General features: G+C 39.6%; 2 long non-coding RNA genes across 11 annotated transcripts in view; one reads left to right on the top strand and one right to left on the bottom strand.

Annotated features, from left to right (window-relative positions):
- The window catches only part of LOC309380349, a 563,851-nt gene that overhangs the window by 135,087 nt on the left and 406,196 nt on the right, over window positions 1-22,568 (bottom strand). The window lies entirely within an intron of this gene.
- The window catches only part of LOC309380362, an 82,310-nt gene continuing 65,775 nt past the window's right edge, over window positions 6,034-22,568 (top strand). For all 5 annotated transcript variants that reach the window (XR_014172874.1, XR_014172875.1, XR_014172876.1 and 2 more), the window contains exon 1: window positions 6,034-6,148. This is a non-coding gene — a long non-coding RNA (uncharacterized lncRNA). The remainder of the gene's footprint in view (window positions 6,149-22,568) is intronic.

Genomic DNA, 22,568 nt, shown 5'->3' with positions numbered 1-22,568 from the left:
GAGCAACGGGAGCTCACCCCGTCATGGGGATTCAAACCGCCAACCTTCTGATCGGCAAACCCTAGGCTCTGTGGTTTAGACCACAGCGCCACCCGCGTCCCTATTTAAAGTGATGAAATTTGAGGCAGTATACTGGCATACAATTCTTTCCTACTGTTTTCATGACAAATCATGGGGCAACACATGTACAGAAAGGGTAGGGATTAGTGACATTGTCCAATGAAATTTAGCATGATATCTCGGTAGATCAGTCAAAAATCCACAGTTCCAACAGGTACTGAAGTGTGAAAGGAACTTTAGAAAATGGAGCAGAAGCACTAACTAGCATTATAATTAGGAAAATGAATGCAACATCTGAATACTCTTCCTGGGTACGTTACACACATTTATTGCATTTTCTTAATATATTATCTCACATTGACTATAGCAGTATTATCAGCAAGGGGCATTGTCAAACACATGGCAGGTCGCAAGCTGATGAGCTACACTGGACATGTTAGCTCACAGTTTGTACAAGCCTGAAAAAGGTGTTCCTGAAGAACAAGAGTGTGAGATGGGGCTTAACTATCACCAGAAAAGTAGAAACAATCATCCTCCCTGGAAGGGCAAAAGACATAAATTTGCATAAATTTGCATGTGCTAATTTCTATGGAAATTTAGAGACAATTGCTATCATTTAAATAGAAAGACAATAGTGAGGAAGACTGTGACCAGGTGTTAACTCATGGTGGGCAACTTCAAGTCTCTTTCTTTCTTTCTTTCTTTCTTTCTTTCTCTATGAATATATTTTATTGAAATTTGGAAGAAAGTACAAAAATTAATATCAGGTATCTTTATCTCAAGACTAAAAAACTAATCTCAATAAAAACACAGATCAGAAAAAACAACGAAAAACAAGATGAAGAAAAAGAGAGAAAGAAAAGAAGAAGCGAAAAAGAGAACTTCCGATCCTTCATCTGTTGCCTATATGTAGAAAAATATTCTACTCTCCCTTCTCAATGTTTAAGCATGGCTTTGACCAGACAGCTCCTCAAAGACAGGACTGCTTCCTCAAGTAAAGAACTGTCCTCTACAAAGGAGGATACATGTTCACCCTAGATATGTGCATACTAAGCAGACAATCACATATTCCCTAGCACAAAATTAACATATTTTGCATGTGCCTGTTGTGCAACAAATACATTTCCCCCATTGTTCACAGAATGTTGATTAAGATGAACAAAAGACCTTTTGATTTTGGACGGCTCTTACAGGAATGATCAACGTGAGGGCAGGCTGGGCGAAAGAAACCTTTAAACAATATCCAATCCCATCCAATGCAAATCATTATTATGGTCATAGACCAGCATAAGATAAAATAATAGTATCCTTTCAAATCATACATGTTACTTTCTATGGGCTTCCTTTTGCCTCAGGCTGTACATTTACTCAGTGTAAATTCAAATTGCTTTTAACTCCCAAATTAGGAAGCAAAGCAGAAATCGTGTGTGCTATTCCGTGTCTAGCAGTTATTGCAGAAAATTAAAACAGATGCAAGATGATGGATATGGAAAACAATGTTGCCATGCATTTTCCACTTTGCCATTCCTTGTGTTACAATTGCCTAATTGTTCATAAGCTGCACAAAAGAAATGCCTTTTATTTTTTTTCCCAGGCACTTAAAGATGACTTAAGTGTCACTTAGTCAATTGAGGGAACAAAGAAGTCAATTTATGGATCAGGTTATTCTCTCCCCCACCCAGGTTCTTTGAAATTATTTACTTTATTGGTTTAGTGAGTCTTGAAAGGTGAGGGATTGACAGGACTATACTGTAGAAATATTTCACCCATTCAGGACACACACACACACACACACACACACACACACACACACACACCTTTGCTAAAACTGGGACTGGAGTAGTAAGACTTTGTCAGCCTCTCTCTGTGTTATTTAACTTTAAAGCTGTTTCTTTTTTGGAGGCGGGGAAAGAAATACAGGTGCCATTTCAGTCTATTTTATGCAAGCATTATAAACCAACAATTTATGAAACACATAGCAATTGCACCATATTTTGGAGTGCTGGAGGCAGATGGGGAGGTAATAGAACAATTGCAATAGCTATAAGGTCAGAGGCAGTGTCCCTTTGAATATTAGTTGTTGGGCAACACAAATGGGAAAGGGCTATTGTCCTCATGTCCCACCAGCATCTGCTTGGTCACTGTGGAATACAGAATACTAGACTAGATGGACCTTTGATCTGATCCAGCAGGGCTCTTATGGTCTTATGATGACAGAATTTCGATTTGAAGAGGAAGTAGTTTTAAGGTTCAGTTCTGCAGTTAATAATGAATTTGAACATCTGAGCTAGATCTGCCCAGTAATTTCAAAAAGGGGCCATAGTTGAACATAGCAGCATAGTTTGCTTCAACTGTATGGGCCTAATAATCACACTTAACTCTGTGTTTGATCTTCTCCAGGATATGCAGATGCCACTACCTGCAGAAGATGAATTCATCTGGTGCAGTTTTTGCACTGGAGTGGCCTGATCTGACAGCCCCCAACTTGCTTGCAGATAGGAACACAACTTCCAATTGAATTATGCACATTGAAAAACATGCATTTTACATAAAAGTGTACAGTGGTACCTCGGGTTACATACGCTTCAGGTTACAGACTCTGCTAACCCAGAAATAGTGTTTCAGGTTAAGAACTTTGCTTCAGGATGAGAACAGAAATCGTGTTCCGGTGGTGCGGCAGCAGCAGGAGGCCCCATTAGCTAAAGTGGTCCTTCAGGTTAAGAACAGTTTCAGGTTAAGTACGGACCTCCAGAACGAATTAAGTACTTAACCTGAGGTACCACTGTACATCTCACGTAAAAGTGCATACATACAAAATGTTCACAGGAGAGGCATGAAGAGTGTGGAGAAGTTAGCACAGTCTCAGATTGCTTGGGAAAGACCTTGGAGATGGGGGACCTAAGCAGCTGCAGGGAGACAGGGACCTTCTGTCTCAGCAACTGCTTCATGAGGGTAAGACTTTCTGGAGATGAGTTGCTGTGCTCATGAGGGCTGACACTCGTGTGAAGGTCCTCTTTTTGCTAATAAAGAACTACGGTAACTCCAGCTTGCTGGGTGTGATTTACTTCTGGCTCGCTCCTTCACTGACCTGGGGTGCCCCTGCAATTGATAACCATGAAGGCTATTGTATCCAAAGCTCTGCCTCTTAATCTCTAGCCAGTGTTTTGTTTCTTGTTTACAGTGATTAGAGAGGGTCATAGAAAGTTGGGTGTGGCTCTGAATGAGAGACAATATGAGGATGAGGGAAACCCCTCCACAGTTTGAATGTGTTTTAATTTTTTGCTATGCACGCATCCCTTGGGTCCACACTTCTATTCTGTCTTTGATCACCATGATTCCCTTCCACTTATTTCTCCCACTTATGTTTTTCTTCTTCATCATCACACATACATGGTAGGGTTGCCATATTTTGGAGAGCAAAAAAGAGGACACATTTGCTGAGTTCTACTTTTATTTATCAATCACCGTGATGACTCTACTCATGAAAAAGAGGATGTGTCCTGGAAAAAGAGGACATATGGCAACCCTACCATGGGCAGATATAAGCTGCTTCTTCTGCCCCTGCAGTCTATAAAGAAGTGTGCTATGTCCTAAGGGTAGCTGCAGAAATTGCAATGAATTTCCACCAGTCAAATGAAAAAGTTCTTACTACTACTACTACATAGTACTACTTCAAGCTACTAGTCAGGATGGCCATATGCCATCTGTAGGATCAGAGGCACTATGTCTCAATATCAGTCTCTGTTGCTCCCTTCTGGGGAGGAAAAAACACGATGCAGAGTTCCCAAAAAAATAGACCAAAGGCAATTGTACTTCATCCAGCAGAGCTTTACTGCTACGGAAGGCCAATAAGCATAATGGTCACAAATCCAGTACAATCAGGATTGGCACAGGGCATAAAAATCCAGTTGCAGCACTTACAATAAAACTTACAATACTTATAATAAGACTAAACCTTAACACTATAGCATAATAATAACAATAAATTTTATTTATATCCCGCCCTCCCCAGCCGAAGCCGGGCTCAGGGCGGCTAACAACAATAAAACAGTACAAAAGTACATACAGAACAGAACACCAAAACAAAGAGATAGAAAGAGAAAGTAAGTGAAACCCAGGCTCCTCCTGGCCTTACTGTTATAGTCAGCATGACCTTGACAGAAAGATAACAGAAGCAGTTTAAACCAGCTGTACTCAGCTTCTCAGAAGGAATAACCCAAACAAGAACCTTCCAGAACACTCTTGAACCAAGCAGAACAGGAAAGATCCCAACACATAAGATCAATACTTTATGTGCTAAGAAATGCAAACTGACACTCTCTGGGGGACAACTGTAGGAGAGGGCTGTTGCTCTCATTTCTGGTGCGTGGGCTTCAAGGAGGCATCTGTTTGGTGCCTCCAAACTTTGGGGGAACAGGGTGTTGGACTAGATAAAATTGTAGTCTGATTCAGTAGGGCTCTTCTGAGGTACTTGTGAATTGCTGCTTCCCCCTCCTTTATGAGGTTCCAGTACCATTTGAAGAGGTGAAGCATATTTTCTGGCTCTCTACCAGGTGAGGGAAAACAGCTTGACTGAAAGACATTTGGAACAGAAAAGTGGCAGCAGTTGGAATGGTCAAACATTCCCTCCTACCACTTCTTCAATGCAAACACCCTTCCCAAAGTTGCTTTTTCCTTGAATAGAAGTCATCCAGGTACACACAATTCTGTGAAGTGTTGCCAGATGCCAACAGATGGCAGTAGAAATAACTGGAAACTAGATGTGCAGGTTTTAAAAGTAGCAAAATAGAATATAGGTATCATACTACCATTATTGGCTCTCAGTAGGAAATTGTTTGCTGGTGCAATAATCTTTAAGCGACCATAAGACACAGCGTTTGACTAATGATTGAGAAACGGGGCTATTAATGCTATTTGTGTATCCACAAACAGGAAAGGAGGAGCAAACCACGCACATATCAGTTTCTGAAATCTCCCAAAGTTTTCGATAACAGTGATCAGGTTTAATAATGGCTTACTCCTAATGGCGATCATCGAATCAAAATCTGAATTTTGTATTGACTGGAATGGAAAAGGTAAGGCTAAGTCATAAGCAATTATCTAAAGGGGAGGAACACCTTGTGTCATCTTACATTTCTTGCCTATCAGAAAAGCAGTCGAGCTGGTACACCGCAGCATTCCAATTTGAAAACGTATCAAATGTTATTAACATCATGGGGCTACTAACAAGAACATATGCAAATACGGTCTGTCCCTGAACAAGACAGAATTTTTGGTGTAGCCTTCAAACGTAATCTATAAATAGTTTTTCCCCTCTCTAGAAAAGCCCTTTGAATGGGATGGGGGGGGGGAATGAAGCGACGTATCAGGCTAGGAACATCAAAGAAAATAAAGGCACGTCGGAAACAAAGCATTCTTTGCATCCAAATTAAAAAAGTCAAGACCTAAATCCCTCCTCGGCAGTCTCCCGCTGACACACCAGTTTTTAGGATCATTTTGCTTGAAAAGTCACCCTTAATAAAGGGTGGCATTTGCCTATGGGTTTTGTTCCCACTGTACTTACACCAGCAGTTCTGTTGTAATTATGATTCTCCCCCCCCCTACTTGATATGCTTAAGGACCTTGCTTACATAAATAGTTACAGAATAAATAACGTTGAACACACTTCTGACAGCACCTCTTGGAATGATGATAATTATAGATTACTGCACGGCAGGCAAATATCTGATAGGCCTAAAATGATATGATTAGATAAAGCTCCTTAAAACAGTAATTCATGTTAGACTTCTAATATTTTACTCTACTCCACATTGCTATTTCCGAGCTATGAATTTCAAGATTTATTTGTTACCATTCTCTCTCTCTCAGTCCCCCCCCTTCCTGCTGTACACAGTATTTGTGGTCTATGGCAACCAATCCCCTTGGGCTTTCTTTTGCCTTAATTTGCATAAACACAGGCATCATATGAATATTCAGTGAGTGGCTTTGCATTAAGTAAGTGCCCTTAATCAGCTTTTCAGTTCAGTTTTATTGGTTGCACCACAGTTATTTCATCCAGAAAATCTGAGGGCCCTACAAAGCTAAGCAGGTAAGGGTTGTAATTCTTTTTATGTATTTAATGAAAGAGTATTATCATTTGATTATATAGGTTCTGGAGAATGCTTAAAGATTGGTGGTTTGCTTTAGGTTTTGGTTTTCGTATGCATGGTTTTGGGTTTCTGCCCCCCCCCCTTACTATCATTAACCCATGGCGGTCAGGTGGGCATACGCTTCGGAAATTTGCATAAACATCAACTCTCAATGAATAATTCATCAGGGTTATTTTAAACACTAGCTAGGCTTCTACTTTGGATGGCTCTATAGCATCACAGTTTGATTGGCTGTATGGTGTTTTCATCACCAGCAGAATTCCTATAACATAAAAGCCGTTTCTTTTTTTCCCCTTTTTTAAAAAAAAGGAGAAGAAGGCTGGGTTGAACATATCAGGAGGGTGTGTGTGTTAAAATATGTGATTCTCTCTTTTTTGTTTTCACTCCCAAAGCAAATTGTACTGGGTTTTCCTGCCAGATATTTGTATATCTTGGTTGCTGCTTTTGTCTCTAAATGGAAAAAAATGTATTACTATGTAGACAGTAGCTGCCATTTGCAGCCTTTCCCTGTATAGCTGATTGCAATGGCCACTACTGCTGCATTTGCCAGTAACTTGCATAAACATGAGCAACATGTAAATGAGATGCCATTGAACTCATACAACATGGATTACCAAACACTGTGATCTTACATCCTGCACTATATTCTTTATTACTGTACTTTATCATTAGAATTTTCGGTGTATGCCAATATGGGCTTGGCAGGGGGATGTATTTATTCACGGAACGAAGGGTGTTTTTGTTTGTTTTTATGAATGGCATTTAGAGAAAGAAACGGACCTTTTATTGCTTTGAAGATGGAATGGGTTAATGAAAGCCTAAGGGCCCTGAGAAATTAGAGGACAATGCATTTGTTAGCACTAAATACCATTTCCCATTTTACCTTATAGTCACTTGAGGTTAAGGGATTGTAGTGTTATGCTGTTTGTGTAAAATTAATCAGTTTAGAGCAGAGCATCACAGCACCAGGTGGTTAACAGAAAAGGTTCTGATCCAGAAGGATCACAAAAATGAGGATACCGGTGATAATCATTCAGATCTAAAGCAAGAAATAATAAAGAGCAGCCACTGTTTTGAATATTGCATCGCATGCATTAAACGTACTCCACTCATTTAGCCATGAAACAGTACAAAATTGGTAGGTTGGATACATGTCATAAATCTTGTGGGTAAAAGCATGGCATTGATAGTGGGTTTGAACCAAAGATATGTTTTGTATTTAGGTGATAATTTAACACTGCTCCTTGCGGAAAAAGGAGTACACATTGCAATTGCTTGGTATACCACAGTAATGTGATGCTGAGAATGCAGATGTGTGCAGATGTAGTGTGTTCTTTTATCTAGGAATCTCTAATGATGTGATGCTTAATTTGAATAGAGAATAGAGAAAGAGCTTCCCAGGTCTGATAATAACCATACTCATGAATCTAAGAGAAAAACAAATCCCAAGAGAGGAAATCAATTTGGTGGTGATTTTTTATTATTATTATTGATTTACTTATCTGGGGCAACTCTCTTTCTTTCTTAATTACACTTTCTTCGTTGTAATGGAATCAAAAGACATATTCCAAGACACAAACTGAATGGAGTTCCTCCATAACAAGGATATTTCAAAACATTTATTTAATTACCTGCTTGTCATGTCACCCCCCCCCCGCCCCCGCTACAATTTCTCAGCACATGGAATTTTGAAAGGGAAACTGATGGAAATTTCAAAGGTTTAAAAGAGAACAATGAAAATCCCTTCTAAGATTACAGAAAATGAGAAAATGTTATATTTAAAGCAGAAGAATTGTTTAATTAAATATTGTCGGATTTAATAAACAACCGTGTATTCAATACTCAACCATTAGATGTTTATAGCTGTAATAAACACCATGACATTTTAAATAGAGAGTGTGGCTATGGCAGTTTATATACGTGTATTACACACCAACATGTACATGTGCACTCTCTCTATAGCTGTTTTCAATATCAATAAAAATAAACTACAAAAATTATAAATGTTGTATGCAGGATTTTATATAATGTAAGCATTCAAACCTTTAAAAATAAAATCAAAGCAAATTAACACTTTGTTTCCACTTCAGTTTCTACATCAGCACCATAGTGCTTGGATTGACAAGTTAAATATGACCCATTAGACATCCAAATCTAATCAAATTACATGTACAGTATTTTTCTATGTTTCTTTAACACTCCCTATGACTCTGAATCAATCCAAATTGTTCCAGCTACCTGTGAGACCTTGGCCTGACCAACGGCCCAGTCCTAAGGCTTGCTGTACCAGCAGGTAAATGGGAAAGATACTATACATCTTCATGTTGCAAGATAATTTTGCAGGTAGGGAGACAGGTGAATATTTTAGGACGCGGATGCCAGCAACAGGAACAAAACATTCCACTTGGATCCTGTGAAATTTGTATCCAGCAACCTACAATGAAAATGTGATCACCCTAATTCAAGAACATTTTCCAAATCGAAATGGCAAAGTACAATGGGAATGCTTCTACAATTCACTCTAGAGTGTCAGTCGCAATATGGGAAGGTGATACCTTCTCAGAAGAAAGATTCTGAGCTTTCTTGTAAGTGCCCCATGTACAAGCCCTTTCCATTGCATGACTGAGCAAAGACAATGACTTTTGAGTGGGAGTACACCATTGGCTATAACACTATAATCTGAAATGTAGTTACTAAGGAATTTTGGGATGCATGGGATGCATCTGTCTTGGGAATCAGTGGGAGATTGCACCTTCAAGAGTAAAGTCAAACCATTAGAGAGTTACAGCACCCCCTGTAGCTGTAGAGACTGATACATGTTTTATTGGAGGAGAAAGAGAAGAGGGCATCCAGTTACTGGGTTACATGGAGGGCATCCATGCTACTGGAAAGTCATGGCATCTAAGGAAACATGAGCATGATTTCACTGTTAATTCACAGCGTGCAAAACAGTCTAGAATTCAGACACGTTGATAAGGTTTGATGATTAATATTTTTGTCATGAGTTTAGGAGAATTTAGTGAGCTCAATATGCCCAAAGCACCTCCAGAATACACTAGATAATGTTTGTGGTAATAGTTCCTTGATAAACTGAAGTTGTAACTATATTTCAATGTTAAATATTAGGCTTTCACTAGGAGTTTGTTCTTTTTAATTTCATCCTGCACCTCATCACTAAGGTTTGGGGTAGGTAAGAATAATGTAAAGTAAATATACACACAAACACATGCACTGTAGTGGAGATCTGTCTTCATCTGGAGAAGGAAGAGAGGTCGGGATACAGAGTAGCTGTGGACCCAGCAGATGCCACAGCTGGAAGTTCAGTCAGCCTAGGAGCACAGAAACATCAGGTAGAGGGGAATGTTAAGAACCAAGACCAAGGTAGCCAATCCAGATGTTGGACTGAAGCTCCCATCAGCCTCAGTGAACATGGCCAATGGTCAGGGAATTCCTGTATGTGAAGCATCATCCATTCATTGCTTCAGTCATCTCGTAAGAAGACATCTTTTTGCCTGGTCTTTCGCTAAGCCATAAGACTGCTCTGAACGTCTGTCCTTGTCTGGTTTTATGGTACCATTTTAGTGAACCTCTGATTTTAGGATATCATGTTAGTGTTTTTATGTTGTATTTTAAAATTTTAAAATATTAAGTGGTTTAGAAAGTGATTGAAAAAATAACTACACAAACAAACGAATGAATAAATAAATAAGCTAACTGAACACGGAAGGGCCTATGGGAGAATACATGATTGTAAATATAACGGGCTTGAGTCATTTAAGGTTGTATAGGTTGAAAGCAGAAATTTTGGAGGTTGGTTGGCAACATATGGGAGACAATATATCCCCCTTTTGGCAATACTCTGCCTTTTCCATTTGAGATGAACTAAATGCTTTTAGGCACCATATTTCATAATCAATGGGAATATTCATTTTTTGTTTCACAATATAATTACAGAGGGGAGGGGAAACCAAAGAAATAAGAAGAGTGCAATTAGCATTACTGTCTTGACATTAATAAGGCTCTTCCGACCTGCTTCTTCTTTTAAGCACAGCATTAAATAATAGGAGAATGAATGCCAGGCTTTATATATCTTAGGGAGAAAAGCATGGCCTTGACAGACAACTCTAAAACAGCTAGGCTTGGAACTCTCTGTCACAAGGCATGCTGCAAGATTTTTCACCATATAACTGAACTGGAATTGCAAATATGATGATGGATCTTCAAGAAAAAGAACACTTTATTCCATCTGATCTTAAAACCCTTCTTAAAAGGAAGTGTTATTAAAACAATGATAAAATCTCAGAAAGGCAATTATATACTCACTTCGTTTTTTTGCATGGTGCTTCTGTGATACTGTAGGTCGTTAATGGCTATTGACTGAGATGATTATTTCACTTTGTCTTTGAGTCTTATATGAAACCTTCCCCACCCCGCTACATAGTGCCCGCTATGGAAAAGAAAGTTCCTTGAGCACAAAGGTCTCTCATCCCAGACTCTGCCACACAGAGGTGCTGGCTCCAATAAATTTTACAATGAACAGGAGCTGCCCATTTTGTACATACATAGATTCTCCAGCCAAGACTACAGTGTCTGGCCAATACAGAAAGAACAAGGCTTGAATTTTCAGCATGAAAATGTTTTCTGCTGTTCAGATGTTCTTTATAGATCTCATGGGCAAGACTTCAAAATTCCTGGAAAATTTTCACTTCTGAGTATCTTCTAACTAGCTCTATGCATGATGTGACTGTGAATAGCTGATAATCAAGCTGATCAAGGGATTTGGCCATATGCCCTGGGTGGGAATGAGAAACAGAAACAGACCATTCCATAGTTCCCCTGCGGTTCTTCCTGTTGCAACCAAATACTTCACTTGTTTAGGGTGGTCCCACACATTGTTTTATTGATCTCCTATATTTGATAAGGCTTTCCATTTTACAGGTGGGTGGCCATTAAGGAAAATAGGACTTTTACAAATTCAGTTGATCAAGAGAAAACTGGAGGGGCAAATCTGTCAATTTTGGTTTCTCTCAGTTTCTCATTTTTCCATTCTTAAATATGGTTCTCCACATTTCCACATCGGTTTGCAATTTATTTTTTAAAGAAGTTCACATTAAAATCTACCAGCATTTTAGTGGAAATTTATCCCAATGTACACATTTTTGCAAAACCACTATTTTGACTAATATGTGAATTTGGCAGAGATTTTTAAAGTCAAATTTGAAACTACTTATATTTTACTTAGTGGTGACTGCTGAGTCTTTATGTGTACGTTTTATGTGTTTAATATGTCTGGATTACCAATGTTTTATGCATGGTTTCTCTCTCTCTCTCTTATGATTTTTATTGTCCAAATCATGCCAATAAAGGTTGAATGAATGAATGTGAATTTTTACCCCACCGTATGCATTTTTGTACTCTTTAGTTTGCTGGAGAACTGCCCTGAAAAATTAAGTGAAATGGGAATTTTGAAGGATGACTGTCTCAGGTTGTGTATTGTTTTGGAAAGTATGAATTACATGAGTTCACCTATAAATCTGAACTGAACCAAAATTCTCCCTCATCCATAATGTGGGTGGATCGTGATGTACAATATATACATATAACAAAAAAACAACCAACCCCAAAACCCATTGAAAAGGAACAAATACTATGTTGGCCCAAAGTTCTTGCATCCTGCTTAGTACGGCACATTTTAGGATTTCTAAAGGTTTAAGCACAACCTCAATAGTTGTCATGGACTTGAGTGAAGAATGTGTCAGTACTGACACAGTACTTACCACTTGCGCTTTCTTGAAGATGTTTATGGCGCTATACCCCAAGAGAACAAGGCCTTATGTTTTCAGAGTAATACTAGTGACCCAAGGCAAGTTAACTAACACAAGCAAGCCACCAGGGTGCTTGAAATAAAACAATGCTATGGAATATGTGAAATTTGGGTGAATTTTATTCTCCTTTTCCTCCCATGAAAGGGGGGGAATACTGACATGTAGCAAGTATTCTCAAACCATTAACACACCATTTTATTCTTCCATAATGCATTTGTAGTCATTTAATTTTCTGCAAAAAAAAAATTCTCTATTTTCTTCTGACAGCATCAAAAATCTGAGTACTTTTGGAGACATTTTTCTGCAAACTGCTGATAATCAGGATTGGAAATGAAAATGCTGACAGATTATTAACAATAGAAAAATAGCTGTAATGGGGTGGGGGGCATTTTACCATAATGAATGAATTGTTAGCATATCCAGACTTTCATAGCTGATCAGACTCATATAATTTCAGTTACTCTAAATACCAACAGTTCAAATTATTATTAGAGCTTTTCTTCTCACAAGCAGAGCAGGTCTTATTAAAAAATGTTTCAACTTAGTATTGGCACAATTCTGCAAGAACAAAAGATATGCAGAATGCTTCCATCTCACAGATTGTTATATATATGTGATACACTTGCTTTCTACCAAGGGAAAAGATAAAATGCTTTAAAAACTTTAAAACAGCATTACAATTATTGCCTATTTATGTATATTTTAAAAGCTTTATAAAATAGGATATACGTTGGTAGAATTTGATTTTTTATATATATAAAAAAACACAACTGTGATTTTCCATGAGGCATTTAAAACTTTTTTTTTAAAAAAAAAATCATGTTGAAATGCCTACTTTTTATTGATAATTTATGTAGCAACTTTCTGTTGTGTATTGCACTTTGCAGCCTTTGTTCTATTATTGATCCACATAAGAAACTCTGTTCCCATTTGGAAGATTGATACTTGTTAATGGGCCACACTAACCCAGCCTGACCATTTCTAGTCTTCCTCTCTGCCTCTGGACAATTCTGATTCTTATGCAGACTAAATGAAAAAAAAATAGTGTTTTTATCATCAATAATTATTGATTGGGTGGTAGGGTACTTCAAAATCCCCAAAATGGGTTCCCCCTTGCTGTGGTGCTTTGGGTATGTCATTTTAGTTCTTGCTTCTGTTGTTTCCATTAGCAAATAAACATACCGTTGGCACCAATCATGGCTCACAGTTTGACACACATCTTGGGCTCTCTTACATGTGGCACAGGACGTGAAGGAACTGTATGCAGTCCTTTACATTCTCTGATGTATCTAAAGCAAAAGATAGGAAGACGACTAGGCAAAGTTCTTTCTGCATGATCCCTATTGAGATCTGTGTGGTGTAGTGGTTAAGAGCGGTAGACTCGTAATCTGGTGAACTGGGTTCGCATCTCCGCTGGGTGACCTTGGGCTAGTCATACTTCGCTGAAGTCTCTCAGCCCCACTCACCTCACAGAGTGTTTGTTATGGGAGAGGAAGGGAAAGGAGAATGTTAGCCTCTTTGAGACTCCTTCAGGTAGTGATAAAGTGGGATATCAAATCCAAACTCTTCTTCTTCTGTGACAATATGTAATGTAGCCTGAGAATGACTACAACTTTGCCCATACCTGGAAATCCTAGGAACCGCTGCATATTGTGGGGAGAGTAAGACACAGTGGAAACAAAGCGAATTTCAGAGTGGCCTACGATTCTGTTTTTGAATGGGATTTTGACAGCACTCGTTGATTTCCTGTTGGCAGACGGCATCTCAGCTGTACAATATCATTGTTGCAATTTTGTTGTTGTTGTTTCAGCAGAGATGGTCTTTAGACCAATAGATGACAGTAAAGAACATTAAACTCAACATGATTTTTTCAGCTCCAAGCCACTTGAATTAGCGATTTCCAAAGCCCTAGTGCTGTGATTTCCAAATAGTGAGGTAGATTTTCACCAGTTGGCTGTAGGCACCTTAGAAGTGGGCTTCAATGTGCTAGTTTGGGCAATGAAACCAAATTCCTATGAGAGGGTGGGCCTTAGCCCTGCCGTCAGTTTTCCTTGTTAGAAAGGTGTAACGGTTCTAGAGGTTGCTCATGCATAAATCGTCGCCACACCTGGCTGGGCTACCTGGGTGAACCCTTTCTGTCTGGACAGCCACTCACCTGTGGCTGTCTCAATCGCTGGCAGAATCCGTCAGTGGGCGTTTCTTGAACTTCTTCCAGCAAAGAAGTTCTTTGACGCCAAGTCTCCTCCTACTCTTCCTGCGCGGAAGTCTTCTGCACAAGGAGGGTGTGGGCAGCAGAGGACCCATGCTCTCCCCGCTGGTCTCCGGCGAGGAGTCCTGGAGCCCCCTCGCCAATTCCCCCATCTGCCCCCCTTCTCCACTGGTGCTACGCTGATTTCCTTCCCCAGCAGATGGGCTGCCTCTCTCCCTACTGGGACCCTCTCCGGCATCCCTCTGGAGCCTTCCCTCCGCCTCTGGCTCCGATGGCAGTTCCCTGACAATAGGGCAGCCACATTTTAAGCTGGGGCATTTATTTATTTTTTGGCAGGGAGGTACATAGTGCCAGCCAACTTCCCCCACAACCCACTGGTGGCGAAGATGTGAGGGCCAGGCTGAGGGAAAGGGAAGGCAGTGACCTTCCTCTTTACTATTCCTCCATGCAGAGTGCTAATGGGCTATGTAAAAGACAAATTAACAGAAAATCTAGCTAGAAAACCAGGCATGAAATTTTTTTGTTTCAGAAGAGGGGGAAAAAAGATGTTAACGATGCAGTGAACAAGAGGATACCAAAAGGCATAAAACAAACAAAATTGTTTATGCTATAACTAAGAAGTTAAAAACTAGTGTGGAGCTCATTTCCCCAAAAGTTCAGGTTTAACCTTGTATCACAACAACACCGATACAAAAATAAATAAATAAATAAATAAATAAATAAATAAACAAACAATAAAATGCAGAGAAAAAGAACATTATTATTATTATTATTAATCAAATTTTGATACTGCCTTTAATTCAAAAATCACAGGGTGGTTTACAATATACAAAACAAATATACCATAATAACAAACAAAGGCAATACCCTGCTCCACACAAAATAATATATTGTTTAATGAGCCAAAGGCCTGGGAGAAGAGTATAGTAGTCATACCTCAGGTTGAAGTAGCTTCAGGTTGAGCATTTTCAGGTTGCGCTCCGTGGTGACCCGGAAGTAACGGAATGTGTTACTTCCGGGTTTCGCTGCTCGTGCATACGCAGATGCTCAAAATGATGTCATGTGCATGTGCAGAAGCGGAGAATCACGACCCGCGCACGCGCAGATGCGGGTTGCATTCACTTCAGCATGCGAATGGGGCTCCGGAATGGATCCCGTTCGCATCCAGAGGTACCACTGTAATGTTTTTAATAATAATAATAATAATAGTAATAATAATAATAATACTTGTTTCTTTATTTATACCCTGCCTATCTGGCTGGGTTTCCCCATCCACTCTGGGCGATTCCCAATCAAATATTAAAAACACAATACAGCTTTAAACATTAAAAACCTAAACAGGGCTACCTTCAGATGTCTTCTAAAAGTCAGGTAGTTGTTTATTTCCTTGACATTTGATGGAAGGGCATTCCACAGAGCGGGCGCCACTACCGAGAAGGCCCTCTGCCTTGTTCCCTGTAGCCTCACTTCTCGCAGAGAGGGAACCGCCAGAAGGCCCTTGGCGCTGGACCTCAATGTCTGGGCTGAATGATGAGAATGGAGACGCTCCTTCAGGTATACAGGACCAAGGCTGTATATGTAAAGATATGTAACAAAGGCACCAGGCGAGCCTCCTTGGAGAGAGCATTCCACAAGCAGGAAGCCACTTGTGCAATCGCCCATTCTTGTGTTGCCACCCTCCGGACTTCGTGATAAAGGCACATAAAGAGGGACCTTCAATGATGAGCACAATGCAACCATGGTCAAGCATTTAGGGAGAATAATAGGCATGACAATTTATGTTGAAGTCAGTGAAATTGAGCCCTTAATTGCACAACAGACTTCCTTTCCTAAACTAATAAAGATGCTTGATAATCATGGGGAAAATTTTCTTTTTAAATACTTTTTTATTAAAGATTTTTTTTTTGGTTTACAAAAGTAAATGCCTTGTTTCTTCTTCCTGGTTGTACATTCTTTCCTACAGATCAGTTACATTTGCTATGATACATTAGTGTCAAGTACATTATAAGGTCAGGAATAAGGGGGGTGGTGAGAGGAGGGGTGGTGGTGAAATTTAATTTTTTTACAGTGTATGTGTGGGGTTTTGTGTCAGCGTCAACTGGATAGGTTCTCTTTCTAGTCCCTTGTTACATTTCCTTGGTTGTGAGAGGGATTGGGGCCCCAGAGTGTGGTTGGTTGTCTATGGTCAGCTGCAGTGGGGTTTATTTGCATTTGTGAGGAAGAGAAGGGCTTGCTGGAGGAGGTACCGAATGGTAGTTTCACAAGACACCTTTTCAGAGAGAGAAAAAATGTGTAGCACCTAAGAACCATACTTTAGGACAGTTGCGGTTTTGCATTTTTTTCTAGAATCAATGTACAATTGTATCAAAGTTAAGGTTAGCTTCCCTTTCTTTTTCAAATGCACAAAAAAGCCAAAATTTGCTAAATGTGATTTCAGACAGTGCAAAATAGCATTTTCTAGTGCAGTCAATTTGATAGGGAAGTCCTGTGTCCTACTTTGCAGAGGACAGTCCTCTGTTTGAAGCATCCTGTTTTTGAAGGGCTATCTGGTCCAGGTCTGATTTAAAGACAATGAATCATAAGAAAGGACAGCAAGGACCTTGAAGTTGCCCAATAGCAGTGAACCCCTGGACTGCAGATGTGGCAGGCACATATATGGCCTACTCAAAGGCATCTCCACTATAGAGGTTTGTATCATATTTATTTATAGAGGAGTATTACATAGTTCAGCCAGTGTGGACCATGAGTCCATTAGTGCTTCAGATATTTTAAAGTATCTTACCCATGTATGCTTGGCAATGACCCTTTTTATTTAGGGCGTAATATTGTTGAGTGTGAGTGGTTTCTGTTTGAGTGGTTGACAGAGGTAATATTTGAGGTAATGAATGGTTGTAGCAGTTGTGTAGATGGGAATGAGTGAGATTGGGTGAGTGATTGTATGTATGCGTGTTGATTGAAATTTTATATTATAGCACCTTGTTCTTTTCTCTCTCTCTCTCTCTCTCTCTCTCTCTCTCTCTCTCTCTCTCTCTCTCTCTCTCTCTCTCTTGGTAATCCATTTCCTTTTCTTTGGCAATATATAAGTGCCTGTACTACCATCAAGAAAACACAGATGTTATGCATGTCTGTTGCAAAATATGGTCATTGTTAACTGACAAAGCAGACTGCAAATGTTCACAGGAACAGGAAAACACACACCCATCAGATCATTAAAATTAAGCAGCCACACTTCCAGAAAATTAAAAATGGCTGTTTCCGACATTTTATGCCACATTAACCATGTTTTTAAGTGTTAAGAGACAGAAAAAATGCAGGAAGAGACCTGGAACATCCATTCCCCCTCCCTCTCCTTCTCTCCCTCTCTTACACACACACACACACACACACACACACACACACCCTTTGGAAGAACATGATTTCGAATGGGATGAAGGCAAAAATCCCTAAGAATGGAGAAAGTAATACCACCTTGATGTGTACGGCACAATAGGCTATGTTGGAGCTTTTCATAAATGTCATTATTTCTGGGATTTGTGCATAAAATTACCCTGCAGGGCTTTCCAAATGTACCCTGATGTGTCTTTACATGATTACAGATGTATATGACATGATGGGGCATGAAATGAATAAATATGGAGTCATTTAAATCACATAATTAGCTATTCTCTTTACAGCTGTTTAGATCTGTCTAATTTGTCGGCAAGAGTATTTCCAGGCCGTTCCTCCACCTCCACAAATTAAGGGAAATGCCAATAAGATCTCTTTGTGTTTTCTGTGTTTATTGTGTGCACTTTAATCGCTTTTTAAATAACTGCAAAGAAGCAGTCTTCTTCTATGTCTTAAACAAGACCCAAACAAAAATAACTGAGGGAAACAAAGAGGCTAGAATGGTATGTAGCTATACAATGCTTCATTTTACTGTACATTTGGAAGGGTCTGTGTGGATTCTGATATATTTTGGAAGGTTTATGGGCGGCTTAAGTCATTGGCAGGCAACCTATTCAGTATGGAGGACAATGCAAAAATAAATAGAAGACAGATGAGACAATGCAAAAATAAATGGAGGGCAATGCAGAGACAAATTCTCATTTTTCTCTAGTTGTTTTAAGTCATTGACAGCCAACCTGTTCAGCATGCAGGACAATGGGGGAGAAAAGAGCTAGAGGACTATGGATAGTCCAGTTCAGCATTCTTATCCTGCCCCTTTCTGTATTGTTTTAGTGTAAGCAGAAAGTGGCACAATGGCACCCGGGGGGGGGGGATAATTCCATGCTATGCTGTTTGGCATCACAACCTATACTAGGTGAATTGATCTGGTTCCACAGCCATTCAAATAGCACACTGAGACCCTGAGCCACTCCCATCCCTCCTCTATGCATTCATTTGTATGGCAATAGCTATGAAGGGCAACTTTGAAGGAAAAAACGTTGACTTTTTCCTTCAAAATATTCATGACTGGTGACCAGTTTTTCTTTGAGACTCTGTCTTGCCATGTGATCTCCAAAATCTTCCTGATGCAGTACATGTGGAAGGTGCTGAGGTGTCGCTGCTGACGTTTCTAAGTTGCCCACATCTCACTACCTGGTGACCTCCATCTTGGTATTGGTTGTTAGCATTCTCCCATTCCCTTTGGGAAAGGTGAGCCATTGCCATAGCTGCCTTGCCAGTACACCTGGCCAGCTCAGCACTGATGGAGAAGCTGATGGTTATGAGGGAACACAGGTAGACAAAATTGTCTACCACCTCAAATATCTCAAATATGTGGTCATCAATGCTGGTGCATGGAGTGCTGGCGATGTCTTGACCCAGCATACTGGTCTTTGACAGACTGATGGTAAGGCCAAACTCCTTATGATGTGGATTTTATAATCTCCCACACTTGCGCACACCACATCTATGATGACCATTTCTGGAGGCAGTGATCCTCACAGTGTGATGACATCACATAACATTGGGTATCTTAATACATGTTGCCTTCACTGTGCATGAACTCACCATAAGAAACTGGGAGGGACTTTAGATAAGGGAATCTATAGAACAGTTTTATTCTTCTCATGTGACATAAGGCATATTCAGGACAATGTGATTTGTGCCACCATAGTGCTTCAATGTGATGTGGGACATCAGTGGGTTTACTTTAATGATAATATAAAGTGTCTAAGTGGTGAAAGTGCCACACAAGCAGGCAGAAGGAAAGAACCATGAAATAAAATTCTTGTTATTTTAATGTTTAAAGGGTTGTGAGTGCCTTCCTGTGCTTATTATGTATAAAACAGAATCTATGGTGGACTCAAAGGAATGTGGATTGCACCTCATGTTCTCTACCTGCTTTTTGTAGACATCCAGGCTAAACAGAAGAACAGTGTGGGATTGCAATACACTTATATTAAACGTAAAAACAAAAAAAAAAGTATGCTGTCATGAGAGTGACCAGAAAATAATCCTATTGTAAACAATATCACTCATTATTTCCCCCACAATTTGTATAGGAAGCTGCACGCGAAATAATAATGTGCAGGAGAGGTGAGGCTAAAGCTGTGAAAATAAAAATAATCGCTATTTACTACTGGGAATAATGTTCATGTAAGTGGAAGCCATCCAGGACTATTGAGTTGGTCATCCCTTAATGTTTCCACATGCTTTTGTTGAAATATCATTCCATGTGGATAAACTCATCTTTAAAGAAAAAAGAAAAAAACCCATACACATACAACTCCTGAAATAGGCTGGCAGCCTTGAACAGTGTCATATTTGAAATAGGATGCCATACCTTTCGTGTGAGTTATCTCAATATCATCAGAAATGTAGACATTCAGAGGGAGAGCAGCATATCTGGAAATTGACAGGTTTGTGGATGAGTTGAAAGCAGAAGCAGGATATATTAAATATACGTGTGCAAGAGAGAGAAGCACAGTAATGCAGAGAACCCAACAATTAAGGGTGTTGTCAATAGAGTCTGACAGTAGGCTAGCACAGAGAGCTAGAGTATTTCAAATACAGATGCTATCATGCTGGAAGGGTAAACACTCATCTCTAGTAAGTGCCTCATCAGATTTGACTTATCTTACCTTGGTTCCTGAAGTCAATGGAGTCGGGTGTTAAATGAATAAGAGGAAATTAATTTGGCAGTGGCATCAGCAAGCCATGTCGTAGCCTTTAAATGGTGACCATACATTTCTGTGGCTGTTAAAAGTGGTAGCTTATTTCCTTGGTCAGGATGATCTTTGGAAAAGGGAGTTTGAAGCAAAGTAAAATGCTTAATGCCCTGGGTTTTTTTCCTCCCCCTTAAAAAAAAAATTAAACCCTTTGCTCTGAGCTGTTCTAGTTATCTCCTCAAAAAGAATGTATAAACCAGAAGGGAAAAATCAGTTTAAGTAATATTCAGCTTTGGATGCTAATTACTTCCTGTCTGTTAAGTGTAGAATCCGCCTCTGGCAGGGCCAAGGAACATTGGTTGCCTGAAGGCATGCACGATGACACCTTTCATAATCCATCTAGCCAATTGAGTAATGACATGGGATACCGTTCCCTGCTAACCCCAGCAGGTAATCAGCTCCTTGCCTAATGCATTTGGTCTAAACTCCCTTGTATCATTCTACTCACCCACATAAGAGCAAATGTTAAAAGCTTATAAAATTATATCCAGTTCTTTGAAAGTCCCGCTGATTTTTCCCCCCAATGACCTCTTGCAGCCTGATGTAACAAATTGCAAATTCCACAGTTTGGCTTTAGTATGTTGGGCAGCATGGATTCTGCCTCCACCCCAATTTACTCATTTTCCCCTCTTTCTTTTTCTAAATCAGTAGAAAGAAAATAAAAAAGGGAGTTTGGACACCAGTGTCTTTATCTCTTTTTTCAAATTTTACCTGTCCCAGATATATCCTCTCTTCCTTGTCAATAAGTCTTCTTTCATTACAAGCAGAACCATAATTAATCTTATTATTACTTTTTCCCATGAGCCCTTGCTACTGTGGTCAGGGTCGACGTTCCTGAAACCAAAGCTTACAATACATCTGTTAAAAAAACACCTTACCTCAGGATAAGTTCAGCTACAGTGGGCTGTAGGCAGTCTCTTTGCCAATGGGTAATTTTAATATACCCAAGGTTTTCTGCCTTTCATTTCTTCTCTTTTACAAAGCTTCTCTTTTACAAAAGAGAAAGCTCTGTAATTTTGACTCAGTTCTGTGCATGATATACATGGCATTCACTTCTTCTTCTGTGACATTTCTTTATTGACATAATTATCTTACATTGACAGCTAATAAAACTTAAACTCAAATAAAACCTTAAGCCTAGGAATCCTTAATTTTTTAAAATAAAAAACCACCATAGTTTAAGATTTCACTCAGTCACTTGTTGGTATTTTAAAAACAGAACTAACACCATTATGGAGAAAGGTTTGTATTGTGGTCTGTGTCTGCTAAGGTAGTCTAAGCAACTGTGAAGACCACATTGTCCAAACGTGGAAAGCAAAAAAGCCAGAATGAAGAGTGTCTCCTAGTTTATCTGTCACATGCAGAGATTTGGGTGCTACCATAAAAATATTGACCAATGCGAAGTGTTGGGATCTTATGACCACTTTGCTGAGTGCAGGGATGGGGGGGGGGAGAGAATGGTGGGCAGCAGGGGCAGCCCCCCAATTTTTTCTTTCAAGTTGGTGTTTATGGGCCCCACAATCAATTGGGCCCTATTGGAGGTGCCACCACTGGGGGTTGCCCTGGCCTGGCGGCAATGATATGTGACAAGGCCATATTGTTGGTGGCTCCCTGTCTGTGGCATGTCCTCCCTAGTGAGGTGTGTCAAATCTCCCACAATATTAACTTTTAGGAAAAAATTAAAAACATTCCTGTTCATGCAGGTATTTAGTGGCTGGAACATCTGTTCCTGACAGTCCTAAAATGGTAGTTTTTAGAGTAGGTAATTTCTTTTAGCCATTTGTAATATTTTTTTGAAGTTTGGTGTCACTGTTTTTGGAAGTTTTAAATGGATAGTTTTCGTGCTGATGTATTTACCATGCTGGGCTCCTTTTGAAGGGTGGGATATAAATCTAAATAACAACAGCCGCAGCAGTTTACCAGACCAGAATACCAGTGTTGCATTTATGATAAACTGTTAAAGGGCAATTAAAGTATAATTACTTTTATATAGACATACTGAGAGACAGGCACAATCGCATGTCTATCTGTCTATCTATACATATCTCAAGGTGTCATGATTTCATTTGATATATTAGACACCTCAATCCAAACCCTCATCTCCTGTGTGCACAAGAAAATCCCAGTGCACACACTGAGAGAGTTCTGAACAAGCAGAAGACTTTCACTG

This window comes from Podarcis melisellensis (assembly GCF_964234715.1).
Source record: "Podarcis melisellensis genome assembly, chromosome: 11".
NCBI classification, from domain to species: Eukaryota; Metazoa; Chordata; class Lepidosauria; order Squamata; family Lacertidae; genus Podarcis; species Podarcis melisellensis.
Note: the sequence above shows the minus strand (reverse complement) of the source record. Positions and strands in the feature narration are given on the sequence as shown.